Here is a 12,993-nt window from a genome sequence, read left to right on the forward strand (position 1 = left end):
CTGTAATACAAAGTTGAATGAAAGAGGTATTCTTGTCTTTCTCCTGATCTTAGAGAAAAAGCTTTCAGTATTTGGTCATTAAGTTTGATGTCACCTTTAGGGCTTTTAATCAAATTTGAAGTTCTTATTATGAATGGATACAAAATTTTTCAAATGATTTTTATCCTGTTGTGAGAATTATCATATAGTTTTTTCTCCTTTATTGTGTTAATTTATAAATCATAATTTTTGTTCCTTGGATCTTAAATAAACTTTTCATTTCTCAGGAAAGTCCTTTATCTGTAATATATAGAGATGTGACTTACTAATAAGTTATGAAGTATATTGGGTGTATGTTTATGGGAAATATTTATTGGTAATATTCTTTTCTTTATATTTCTTGTGTAATTCTGTCATTTTGCTATTTAGGTTTATATTGGCTCTATAAAATAAGTTGAATGGTGTTCCTTGTTTCTACATTTTCTTAGAGATTTGGGCTAAAATTGGTATTTTAATTCCATAAATGATTGATAGAATTTATTAATGATATTTACCATTATAAACTATCTTTATCATTTCTGAAAGATTAGATTTTCTCTATATATGATATTATTTACCATCACCTGAGGAATTTTCTTTAACATGCATTGTAAAGTACATCTGCTAATGACAAATTCTTGTTTCTCTTTCATGTGCAGTCATCTTTATTTTGTCTTCATTTTTGAAGGATATTTTGCTGTACATAGAATTCTGGGGTCAACAAGTGATTTTAGCTTAGTTTTTATGCATATGATTTGGAGTCCACCTTTAGTGTCTTTTCTTTTTTTTCTGGGTGGTTCACCTCTTTACATTTTTATAGATGTGCTTTCTCCAAATTTTGTCTGATTCTTAAAGCCAGAAAAACTACCTTTTCTATTACCTCGTAGCACACTACGTGGAACAGAGATAATCCCTAGTCATAGCCTTTCATTGGACTCATTTTTTTTTTTGGTAGGATGTCTAGTTTTTATCTGTGATGTGCTGTATTCAATAGGAATTTAATTAATTATATGAATCTTCAATTCTTTTATAAATCGCATTCTTAGTCTTTTCATCTTTTACCCATAGTATTATTTTTAAAGTGAATTTTCAGATGGAATGGTATAGACTTTTAGTCTGGATCAATTGTATTTTATTGGGATCTAACATGGCAGAAAAAAGGAATCCTTTCCTTGTGGGCCAGAGAATGTTCACACACATGTGCAAGTAAATTTTATCATATTCTTTAATTTTTTTGTTATTCTACATCAACGCTACTTAACAGAATACTTCTTTGTAACTTTTGTAAACAATATGTGGGTATGTAGTAAGTGCATGTATTACGGGGTACATTAGATGTTTTGATACAGACATGCAACGTGTAATAATTAGGTCATGAAGAATGGAGTATCCATCCCCTCAATAATTTACACTTTATGTTACAAACAATCCAATTATACTCTTTTAATTTCTTAAAGTGTACAATTAAATTACTATTGACTATAGTCACCTTGTTTTGCTAACACTAGGGTTTATTCTTTACCTATTTTTTTTTTTTAACTAATTGACCATCTCTATCTCCCCCACACCTTACCACTATCCTTTCCAGCCTCTAGTAACCATCCTTCTACTTTCTATCTCCATGGGTTCAATAGTTTTGATTTTTAAATCCCATAAATGAGAACATGTGATGTTTGTCTTTCTGTGCCTGGCTTATTTCACTTAACATAATGATCTCCTGTTTCATCCATGTTGTTGCAAATGACTGAGTATCATTTTTTTTTCATGGCAAAATATTACCCCATTGTGTATGTGTACCACCTTTTCTTTATTCATTCATCAGTTGATGGACACTTAAGTTGTTCCAAATCTTGGCTATTGTGAACAGAGCTTCAGATGCAATAAATATAGGAATGTAGATATCTCTTTGATATACTGATTTCTTTTCTTTGGGGAATGTACTTAGCAATAGGATTACTGGATCATATGGTAGCTCTATTTCTAGTTTTTTGAGTAATCTTCAAAGTATTCTTCATAGTGGTTGTACTAATTTACATTCCCACCATTCGTGCATGAGGGATTCCTTTCACTCTACATCCTTGCCAGCATTTGTTATTGCCTGTCTTTTGGATAAAAGCCATTTTAAGTGAGGTGAGATGATATTTCATTGTAGTTTTGATTTGCATTTCTCTGACAATCAGTGACGTTGGACGCCTTCTCATAAACCTTTTTGCCAATTGTATGTCTATTTTTTTTTTTTTGAGAAATGTCTATTCAAATCTTTTGCTCTTTTTTGATGAGATCTTTTTTTTTTCAATAGAGTTGTTTGAGCACTTTATATACTATGGTTATTAATTTATTGTCAGATGGGTAGTTTTCAAACATTTTCTCTTATTCTGTGGTTTGTACTTTGTAATTTTTTAATAAAATAGTGTGACTTATTCATTTAAATATCTGTCTTTTCCACAAGCATTTGCAATGCCATCTTTTCCAATAATATTTTCTGTGCATATGTATGTCTTTTTACAAAAACACAACCATTCCCTTTGGTATCAAGTAAAGCCTAGAAAACCTTTTATATTTTAATACATATTAATTTACTACAGAATTTTTGATAAGTGATTTTTAAAATGTACTTTAGCATAATACTTTTCAAACTTTGCACGCCTAAGATTCTCCAGGAAAGCTTCTTAAAACAAAGATTCCTTACCCCTCCTCTAAATTCTGATTCAGTGGTTCTGCAGTAAGGGCAAGAATTTTCAATTATAAAACTTTCCCTAGTTACACTGATGCCAACTATCTGAGCACCATATTTCAAGTAGTTCTGCCCTAGTTAATTAGGCATTTATTTGATTTGAATAGTCAAGTGGCTTATAGTTTTAATATTGTAAAAATATTTGACCATATATTATTGGATATTTTTAAAAATATTTTAATAAGATTTAAGTGAATACAAGGATTTGGCCATTTTAAAATATTTTATGCAGATTTTTTAAAGGATTTCATAATAAATATTTTAAACTTACAAGCCTAGCAATAATTGTTATCACTATATCCTTTTTATGACTTTCCATTATAATTACTATTTAATATTTATCAATTTGAAAGACAATTTGTATTAGCATTTTTATTTTATTTCATTATTTTGTTTTCTTAATTTATTAATTTGTATGGTTCCTATTTAGTCTCATGCACATACTTATACTGGTTTATTGTCCATCTTTTTATGTATTTGAAAGAGCGAATAAATATAGAAATGCTTTAGAAAATTAGATGAGGAAAGATAGTATATAGAAAACCTCAGTGAGGTGTGCAATACATTGGATATTATTTCGTCCTAAATCAGAGCCCTGTTTTTCTCTGCAGAATCTAGTGAAATGGGTCATGACCAGGGACAAGTAGCTAGGAATGAGTGAGGGATAGGACACTGCAAGCTCTCCGCAACTGGAGAAAGGCAGACTCTGATTTTATTCAGGACATTGCCATGGTGAGACACAGGTATGCTGACTAGGTTGTACAACTGCAGTTGAGAAGAATACATTTTGCCAAGCCATAAGGCTTCATATTCAGAAGAGAAAATTATCAAAAAAAAAAAAAAATCACAAGTCTCCCTGAAGGAAAAAAAAAAAAAATTAGATAATAAAAATTTCCAGGATAAAATGCTTTATTTATTTAAGTGATGTGCTGCAAATTGCTATAGACTCTATTGATAAGGGCATTGTATTTAAAAGTAAACCACCTTAATAGAGAAGTTTCACACTAGTGGAAATTTAATAAAAGTCTATTTTTTAACATAAACAATAAACCTCCTATGTGCTTTTCTCAATTCAAATTAATGCGTACTGTTATTACAACATTGTACTGCAGAGTTGTTTATTTTATAACCATGTTTACAGTGGGATAGACACTAGGAAAAATAATGGCAAGTGAAAAGGTGGTAATAGAACCAGCCTACCAAGTACAGAGAGATAAGATCTGCTGTGAAACTAAAGTTCATGAGGAAGATGCATTAAGTATTTGGTTTAAGAAAGGCAAGGCTGAAAAGATACAATAATTTGAATTCAACTAAATGCCTATATGGGCACCAGTTATCTTCAGTAGTCCAGGGTTCCAGGATCAGGCAAGGAATTTGGACAAGAGGTCAACATTTGATGTGGCTGTTAAATATAAAACCCAATTCTTTATGATAAGGTAGCATAAAAGTAGTCTGTACAAAATATATCTGTTTTTATAAGTGAATGCCACGGTGCCAGTAGGATTCAGGCACAGTATTCAGGAAGTATGTACATACAATCAGTCTCAAGCTAATCAATGTTGTATACCCTCTTGATAAACTGTGGCAGGACTAAGGATTTTATTATGTTATCTTTCTGCTCTGCCAGGCCTGCAATGGAGCCTCTACAGGCTTTCCAAGTGGTTTTCTCATTTACTAAGCAATAAATCAGGGTCCTGATGACCCGACATGGCATGTTGTTATCTGTCATGTTGAAACATTTGTAGATTTGTTTTATCAGCCAATGCTCAGGTTGCACAATGATTGTCCACATCTGATCACACAGAGGCAGACTTGCAATACATTCTTCACAGATGGAATCAATAAACACACAGATGTTTTGAAGTATGGAAGCAGGTTCTGTGTCAAAGCTTTCACACTTTGTATCTAATAGTAAGTAGGGTTATGCATTGTTTTCCGCTGTATTTTCTGATATAAACCACTTAACTGTGGCAGCATACATAAACAGAAAGTTTGTAGAAATGCTTTGTAGCCCACATGAGCCAAGATCTAACTAGTAGAACATACATCACTTTGGGTATTTAGAACAGAGGGAATTTAAAGTAAGAACTGGTTACACCGTTAATAGGAGAGACTGAGAAACCAATTAGAAATACCCAGTTGGAGAGTATACCATTGTATAACTTTAAACAAACGACTGTAGAGTTGAGAAGAACTACTGTGGATCTTATCCTTCCCAAGACCACTTATGAACATTGACTTAGAGATACTTAATAGTTATTGTCATTCTGTGAGCCCATATAAATGTAATCTTCCCCATACATCCATACACAAGTGCATTCCAGTTCAATTACATAAAAATATATGTATTAATAATTGGAGTAGGAACTATGATTCCACCTCATATTTGATCTTCCTAGGTAAGCTTCAGGGACTTGGAGCTAAATTAAGTATCTCCTTTACCTGACCAGATCTCTCTAACTCCCATTCAATGTGGATTCATGTCTTTGCTTTTGCAAATATATAAAGGGATTCATGTCTTTGCTTTTGCAAATATATAAAGTGGAATTCACTACACAAAATGCAGTTGCTAGTTCACTTTTCACTTCTACTGACAGACTGTGCCCAGGGTCTGGTACAGTGTCTGAGTCAAGGTGGACACTCAATAAGTATTTGTAAAGGGAAAATAATTAAAATAATTAAATGTTCTATATCCTTGAAGCATTTCTTAAAAAATGATATAAATATAGACGGCTTTGAGTAGGAGTTTTACGAGTAAGCTACAAACTTCACAGGGGAAGAGAATCAAGAATATCCCCAAGCATGTTTAGAAACTTATGTTTAGAAACTTTTAGATAGTAAAATGATAGGAAAGGCATCCCAATAAACTGAATAATATTTGTCTAGTATCAAGAGGCTGGATTTTGTCCTCCTTGAATACACCTGAAAATACAAGCAAAAATGCAGTCATTGTGCATAAAATCAATCAGTTGCCTTCTTTTTGACTTAATAAGGAGGAATTGTCCTGAGCGTATTTCTAGAATACCCACAGGCCTGATCTTAATCTGAGAGCCCTATGTGTAGCCAAGCATCATTGTTTTTACTATAGTACTCTATAATATCTACAGGTCTATCAATGTATCTATATCTGTACTTAGATTGACTTGCACAAAACTTATTTTTCTTCCTGTTTTTAGTAAGAGAAATTGTAAAGCTAAAGTGACCTCTCGACCCTTTGTTACTAGGATTCTGGATGTGATTTAGGTTCTGTCAGTTTATTTCACTCACATGAAATTTGATGAGCAGAAGAGAGGCAGAGGTGACTCTCCTTGAGTTACTGACTGGTGGTGGCATAAACAATGCTGCTGTTTTTGATGCAACAATGTTTATTATCCACTGTACTGCTTAATGGCAGTAACATATGCATTCAGACCCAAACTAGGAAACTGAAGCAGTCACGTTAAGATCACAGGAAAAAAAAAAAGCCATGCAGAAAGAAGACCCAGTACAAATGCTGTGAAACAAAGCCAGAAAAAAGGCCAAAGTGGATGTACTTTATGAATAGGAAGAAGATGGAGGGTAAAAATCAAGACCATTTCCTGTATAGCCTCACAGGCCATGGTAACAAGGAAAGATATTACTTAACATTTAATGAAAAACTATTGGCAGTTTCCAAGAAAGAAGTAATATAATCTGATGTACATATTAAAAAACTGGCTACTGATGAAAGGCGGTCTGTAGATAAATTGAAACAGGACACAGGGAGGGTGTTACTGTCATTTAGATAAACAAGGATGATAATTTAAATTAAGGTTGTAGTGGTGGAAATGCTAAGATATTACTAATTCAGATTGCATTTTTATTTGTACCTTTGTGTTTACTAGTTTGAGGCATGATTCTCTCTGTTTCTGAATTTCTTCAAATTTCCATAATGATGTATTACAATTTTCCCATAGTTGCATTCATTTAACTAAGATATAACTAATTGAGAGTAGCTTGATTTATGACATATTCCTCTAATGGAAATCCAAATATTTGTTAACTGTGATCAACCCTAAGTTATATTAAAACAGGAGATTTTGGACATCTAGATTTTTTTTTTTTTAATTTCAAATTCCTGAGGGGAAACACTTTCAACTGACATTCAATACATAAAATTATCAGCATTGAGTTCAGGGTTAAGGGTGGATAAGACAAAACAAAGTGATACCTATTGCATTAAAATAGTATGTAAGATATGTAAAAAGTCTTATTTTAATGGTATTAGTGCTCTGATGAATGTCTAAAATAATAAATATTATGACTTGTCATTTGGCAATTACAGGAAGACTCTTTTGAGTCTGAAGATTCTTAATTATGTTGAAGATGTTCCTTCTCCTTCTTTGAAAGCAGAAGGAAAACAAATCTTAAATAGGCCCAAGATATAAGGATGACATATTATAACTAGGTATACTGCCTGTCATAAAAACAAAAATATCAAAAGTAAAAAGAATCTAATTATGAAACACTGTTCTATGGTATTTTCTGTGCTGTCATGTTAGGGAGATTTGAAAGATGAAGTTAACTGATGTGGCACGGCAAAGCAAGCAGTTAAATATTCTCAATCTCTCTCTCTCTCTGGGAGTTGCCTGCCAGTCAAGTTATTGATTGCAAATGAGAATAATGCATATTGCAAGCCAAGCTGACAGAAATATCCTCACACATCATTCAATAATAAATAACATGGACTTGTCAAAACAGAAAAATATTTTCTTGAGACTTCAGTTTAATAGGTCTTAATAACTATAATCTATGCAATGAAATGTAATATAGTATAGTTCCTAAAAGTAGAAAATTTGTTTGATATTTCTCTAGCTGTGTTATATAAAATGTGTGCTATAAATCTGTGTTGTAAGGTCTCTAATCATTTAATTATTCTTATTATTTGGATAAATGCAGGAATGTAGTTGTCATATTAATATACCATTCAAATTAAGTGTCTTTCTTGTTATTTTAGTTTTTGCCTTTTTTATTTGAGTGTTCTTTCAACATCTGATGATTCCTGATGATATTTTCTCATGCTTATAAATGGATAATTAAAAGTTGAAAAGAAGCTCAAATGTGTAAACAGAGTTGAAAATACTAATTAGTCTTTAAACCCACTATACTCATTGAGATGAGACCAGGTTGCTTTACGTGAGGTAATGCATCTCGGTCCACCTCAAAACCTTTATATGTCCGCTTTTTCTCTTGGACTGTTCAGTTTTCCCAAGAGGCACTCTAAGTTTTGGTTTACTTGCTATGATTAGCCAGATTTGGGTGTAAAAACGGAGTTTCATGAAGTAAGTCACATCAGCAGCAGCAGAATTTAGTGGACCCCAGGACAGAGGCTTTCTTATTCAACCTTCCTTGGGAATAAACTTTTTTCTGCAGGAGTGTAGAAGGGCAGCTCCTTAGCTAGCTAGTGATGCAGTTTATCAATTCCCTTTGTACACTTTCAAACAATCCTCTTCGAAGCATCTCTCTCTTGAGCACATGCCTTCAGATAGCTGTGCTGCCTCCGAATCACCAGGCATTTTTAGAGAACTCTGTGTAAGAAATCTACAAGATTCTTGGACTATTCTTTACTAACTCCTGGCCACCTGTTTAGACACTTGTTAGACAAAGAGATATATTTAAACCTCTTGTCATTTATTAATTGTATACCTACTTCCCTTTATGTAAATTGGTTGAGATTTCTCATCTGCGGTCAAATCTGCTCCGTATTCTTATATTTTTGTGCATTTATTTTTAAAAATATACTCACTTTTATTCATTGGAATTGTGGAATTAGTAGAGATAAACGTGTTCAAACAACAAGTTCAATAAAAATATAAATTATAATATTAATGTTATTAAAAATTATCTAGACATTTCCTTTTTATAATTTATATTTATGTCAAGTTATCAGTTAACTATTTACAATTTTTGTTCATATTAGTTTGTAAAAATTTGTTCAAAATGCATATCTTGACTTTTCTAATGAAATTTTAAAGTTTTTCTTCAGTGTGATGTTTTGAATTGGCACTCTCATGCATATAATATCTTTATTGAGATTTTATGCTGTATCAACACAAATTATCTAATGATCTCAAATTAGTATTAGCTTGAATCTATTATTTCATTCTGTCCTTGGCTTTATCTATTTTTCCATTTTATTTTAATGCAAGTTAATATAAATCTGCATTCAGAATCATGAATACTCTGTGGTTACAAATACTATTTAAGAAAAACCAGTTTAAATCTTGTATATTTATTTTTATGACAGATATACTAACTTCTAATTTCAATGTCTTATTTCATTTTTTTTATTTTTCATGTTTCCTTGGCATTTCCTTCAGTGCATGTCTCTTGCTCTGTTATTGTTTTACATGCTCTTAAATTATTTGGTGGGTAGACACCCTACTTTAAGTGTTCTAGATAAACAGCATTTATTAAGGACATACCTATATTAACATTTAATAATGATTAAATAATTATAATTGGAGTAAGTATACTCAATAGTCTAATATTCTAATATTGATCTAATATCATCACTGTAACTGCAATTAAGTCACTTATAATTTTTGATCCTCATTTTTTTACTGTGTAAAATGACGATAAAAATAAATGGCTTAGGATGGTCAAAGGATCTCTATCTATCTGAAATAAAAAGAGAATGCTACATTTATTGCTCATTATATTAAGGGGAGCTATCCTATTTAGCTATTTAGCTACAGTCTCTCTGAGAAGAGACTGCCATCTTATACAGATTTTTAAAGAAATTACAGAGTTCAGGGATTTGTGGGCTTTCAAAAGAATAAGTGGGATAGCATCATCTGTAGAAGTGTGTTATTTAGATAAGACTGTTGTTGATTGGTTAGCACTTACTTAGAGGGATATCTATTGGACTGAGTCTGTGATTAGCTAATTTTGATAAACAAGGTGCTGTAATTGATTGGTTGGTGTGCAAAAGCATGCTCAGTGAGAACAGTTTTTACTTATTGAATTAACAGGTTAAAACTGGTCTGGATTGCTACTTGTATCATGGTTATAAGGCAGTCAATCTTTTTTTTCTAGAAGTGTAAAAACTTTCCATTTTCAGAAATATTTGAAATAACTGAATCAGAGACTTTATATATAGGAATGAATAAATTGCATGGTTCATTCTACTACTGAATACATTACAGTTAATATCATCATTAATGTTATGGCTAATTTTCAATAAAAATATAGAAACTTAGCAAAGCTTTCCATGCTACGTCGTGAAATTATTATCTTAAGAAACTTCTGCTACAATAAACATTCTTCACCTGTAATGCATATATCTGTTAATCTCTACAAATATACAAATTATTAATGTTCCTTTCTTTTCTTTCTGCAGTGCTCTTTAGTTTCAGTTCACACATTCAACAAACATTTATTATCAACTATGTAACCATATGCCTTATATGTTTTGATGTGTTGAGGATATAGCAATTTATACATATGCACAAACATATGTTGGGAGTTGGGTAGAGAGAAAGAGAATGTAGAGTTCAACAAGGTAAGATCTCTTAACTAAGATGAACTACATAAGTTATTTATCCTTTAATATGGTGTTGAGTGCTAAGATAAAATATATGATATTGTGAATTTTGAAAACAGAGTCATAGAGAGATGCCTTTTCAATATAGACATAACATATGATTAGAAGTTAGCTAAGAAATGAATGAGTGGTTGGGAGAGGAGCAATTATTCCATTAAGAAGAAGGATTTTGATAGCTAAAACGATTCTGATGGCTAAAGTTGCATTTAAGCCACTGAAAGGCAGTCTGTGTGAATATACAATAAAAGGAAGTAAATGATAGGAAAAAAAAAAAAGCTGGGATAATAGAAAGCCTGAAGCAATGCAATGACACTAATATTTAAAATGTGAGAATTGACTCAATTAAACTTAGATTCTTATTTGAACATAACGAGGTTGTTATGTGAGGAACAGATCATAAGAAAGTAAGAGAGAATCTGTGGTCCCGGCGGGGCATGGGAGGGTATTTTGGTAGCCATATCGAGTAGGCACACTTTTTCTGCTGTTGTGGCATGGAGATGCTGAGGTGCAGTAGCATGCCAGACCTACACTGAAGGCAGATTTTACAGGATTTGGTGATCAATTGAATGTAGGAAAATTTGCTATTCAGAAAAAGGCCACTTTTCTGAGTAGAAAATTTGGAAGAGTCTTACTTACCTAGTAATTATAGCTGTAAGCAAAATGTGAGAGCAATTTCCATTAAGAGGTTTTTCTACAAGAGAATAATCAAGCTGATCTACTGAAAAACTTTCACCAATTTTCTCCCATCTTTTAACTGCAAATCAAGATAATGGTTTTAACCGCTTCTTTTAAAATGTCTTTTTGAGCAATCCGATTTTGTTCTTGAGAAACCAATGACTTCACTTGAAACATTATAACATCTCTCCCTTTCTCTCTCAAAAACATTTTGTCCTTGCATCAAAATAGAATCTCACAAAATAGAAGTAAGCTTTCAGTCAGTCTTTGAATCATCTCAAAAGTTGATTATCAATGAAATAAAAGTAGGACTTGAATAGCATTCAGGTCAACAAACCAGACTGTAAAGTAACAGCTGCAACTCATTTTAAAAAATCAGTTTGTGATCATTTGTATGTACTGTATTATACTAATTCTTAGAATTACATTAGTGTAATTAATATTGAAGTTAAAAATTAGTATAATACTAATAATATTATACAGATTTTATAATAATACTGAAGTTGTGCACATGCTCACTTTTCTATAGAAAACACATAGAGCTGGTAATCAGCAGCTTCCCAATAAGGTCTCAGGAGTTGGGTAAATGGGCTTAAGCATTCACACTAAGAGCCAGAATGGTGGAGCTTAACCGGTATATGACCTTCCTCTGGGAACACGACTGATGAGGGAAAAATGTCTGAAGTGAGCATACACACAACTTCAGTATTATTATAAAATTACTATAGCATGGTTAGTATCACACTAATTTTTAGAATTATAATTCAATTATATATAATTTACACATAATTTAAACTGTCAAAATCATTGCACGCAAAGTTGATTTTTCACTATTGAAGTTTCAACTTATTGAAATTTCATTGGCACTAATAAAAAAATATATATTGCTTTTGCACAGCAAAAGAAACTACCATCAGAGTGAACAGGCAGCCTACAGAATGGGAGAAAATTTTTGCAATCTACTCATCTGACAAAGGGCTAATATCCAGAACCTACAAAGAACTCAAACAAATTTACAAGAAAAAAACAAACAACCCCATCAAAAAGTGGGCAAAGGATATGAACAGACATTTCTCAAAAGAAGACATTCATACAGCCAACAGACACATGAAAAAATGCTCATCATCACTGGCCATCAGAGAAATGCAAATCAAAACCACAATGAGATACCATCTCACACCAGATAGAATGGCGATCATTAAAAAGTCAGGAAACAACAGGTGCTGGAGAGGATGTGGAGAAATAGGAACACTTTTACACTGTTGGTGGGATTGTAAACTAGTTCAACCATTATGGAAAACAGTATGGCGATTCCTCAAGGATCTAGAACTAGATGTACCATATGACCCAGCCATCCCATTACTGGGTATATACCCAAAGGATTATAAATCATGCTGCTATAAAGACACATGCACACATATGTTTATTGCGGCACTATTCACAATAGCAAAGACTTGGAATCAACCCAAATGTTCATCAGTGACAGACTGGATTAAGAAAATGTGGCACATATACACCATGGAATACTATGCAGCCATAAAAAAGGATGAGTTTGTGTCCTTTGTAGGGACATGGATGCAGCTGGAAACCATCATTCTTAGCAAACTATCACAAGAACAGAAAACCAAACACCGCATGTTCTCACTCATAGGTGGGAACTGAACAATGAGATCACTTGGACTTGGGAAGGGGAACATCACACACCAGGGCCTATCATGGGGAGGGGGGAGGGGGGAGGGATTGCACTGGGAGTTATACCTGATGTAAATGACGAGTTGATGGGTGCTGACGAGTTGATGGGTGCAGTACAGCAACATGGCACAAGTATACATATGTAACAAACCTGCACATTATGCACATGTACCCTAGAACTTAAAGTATAATAATAATTAAAAAAAAGTAAATAAACCAACCTCTGTGTAATGAAATATATATATATATATATATATATATATATATATATATATTTACTTTGGATATCTATAGACAACTACATATAGCT

The sequence above is a fragment of the Macaca fascicularis genome, chromosome 4 (assembly GCF_037993035.2).
Source record: "Macaca fascicularis isolate 582-1 chromosome 4, T2T-MFA8v1.1".
NCBI lineage: Eukaryota > Metazoa > Chordata > Mammalia > Primates > Cercopithecidae > Macaca > Macaca fascicularis.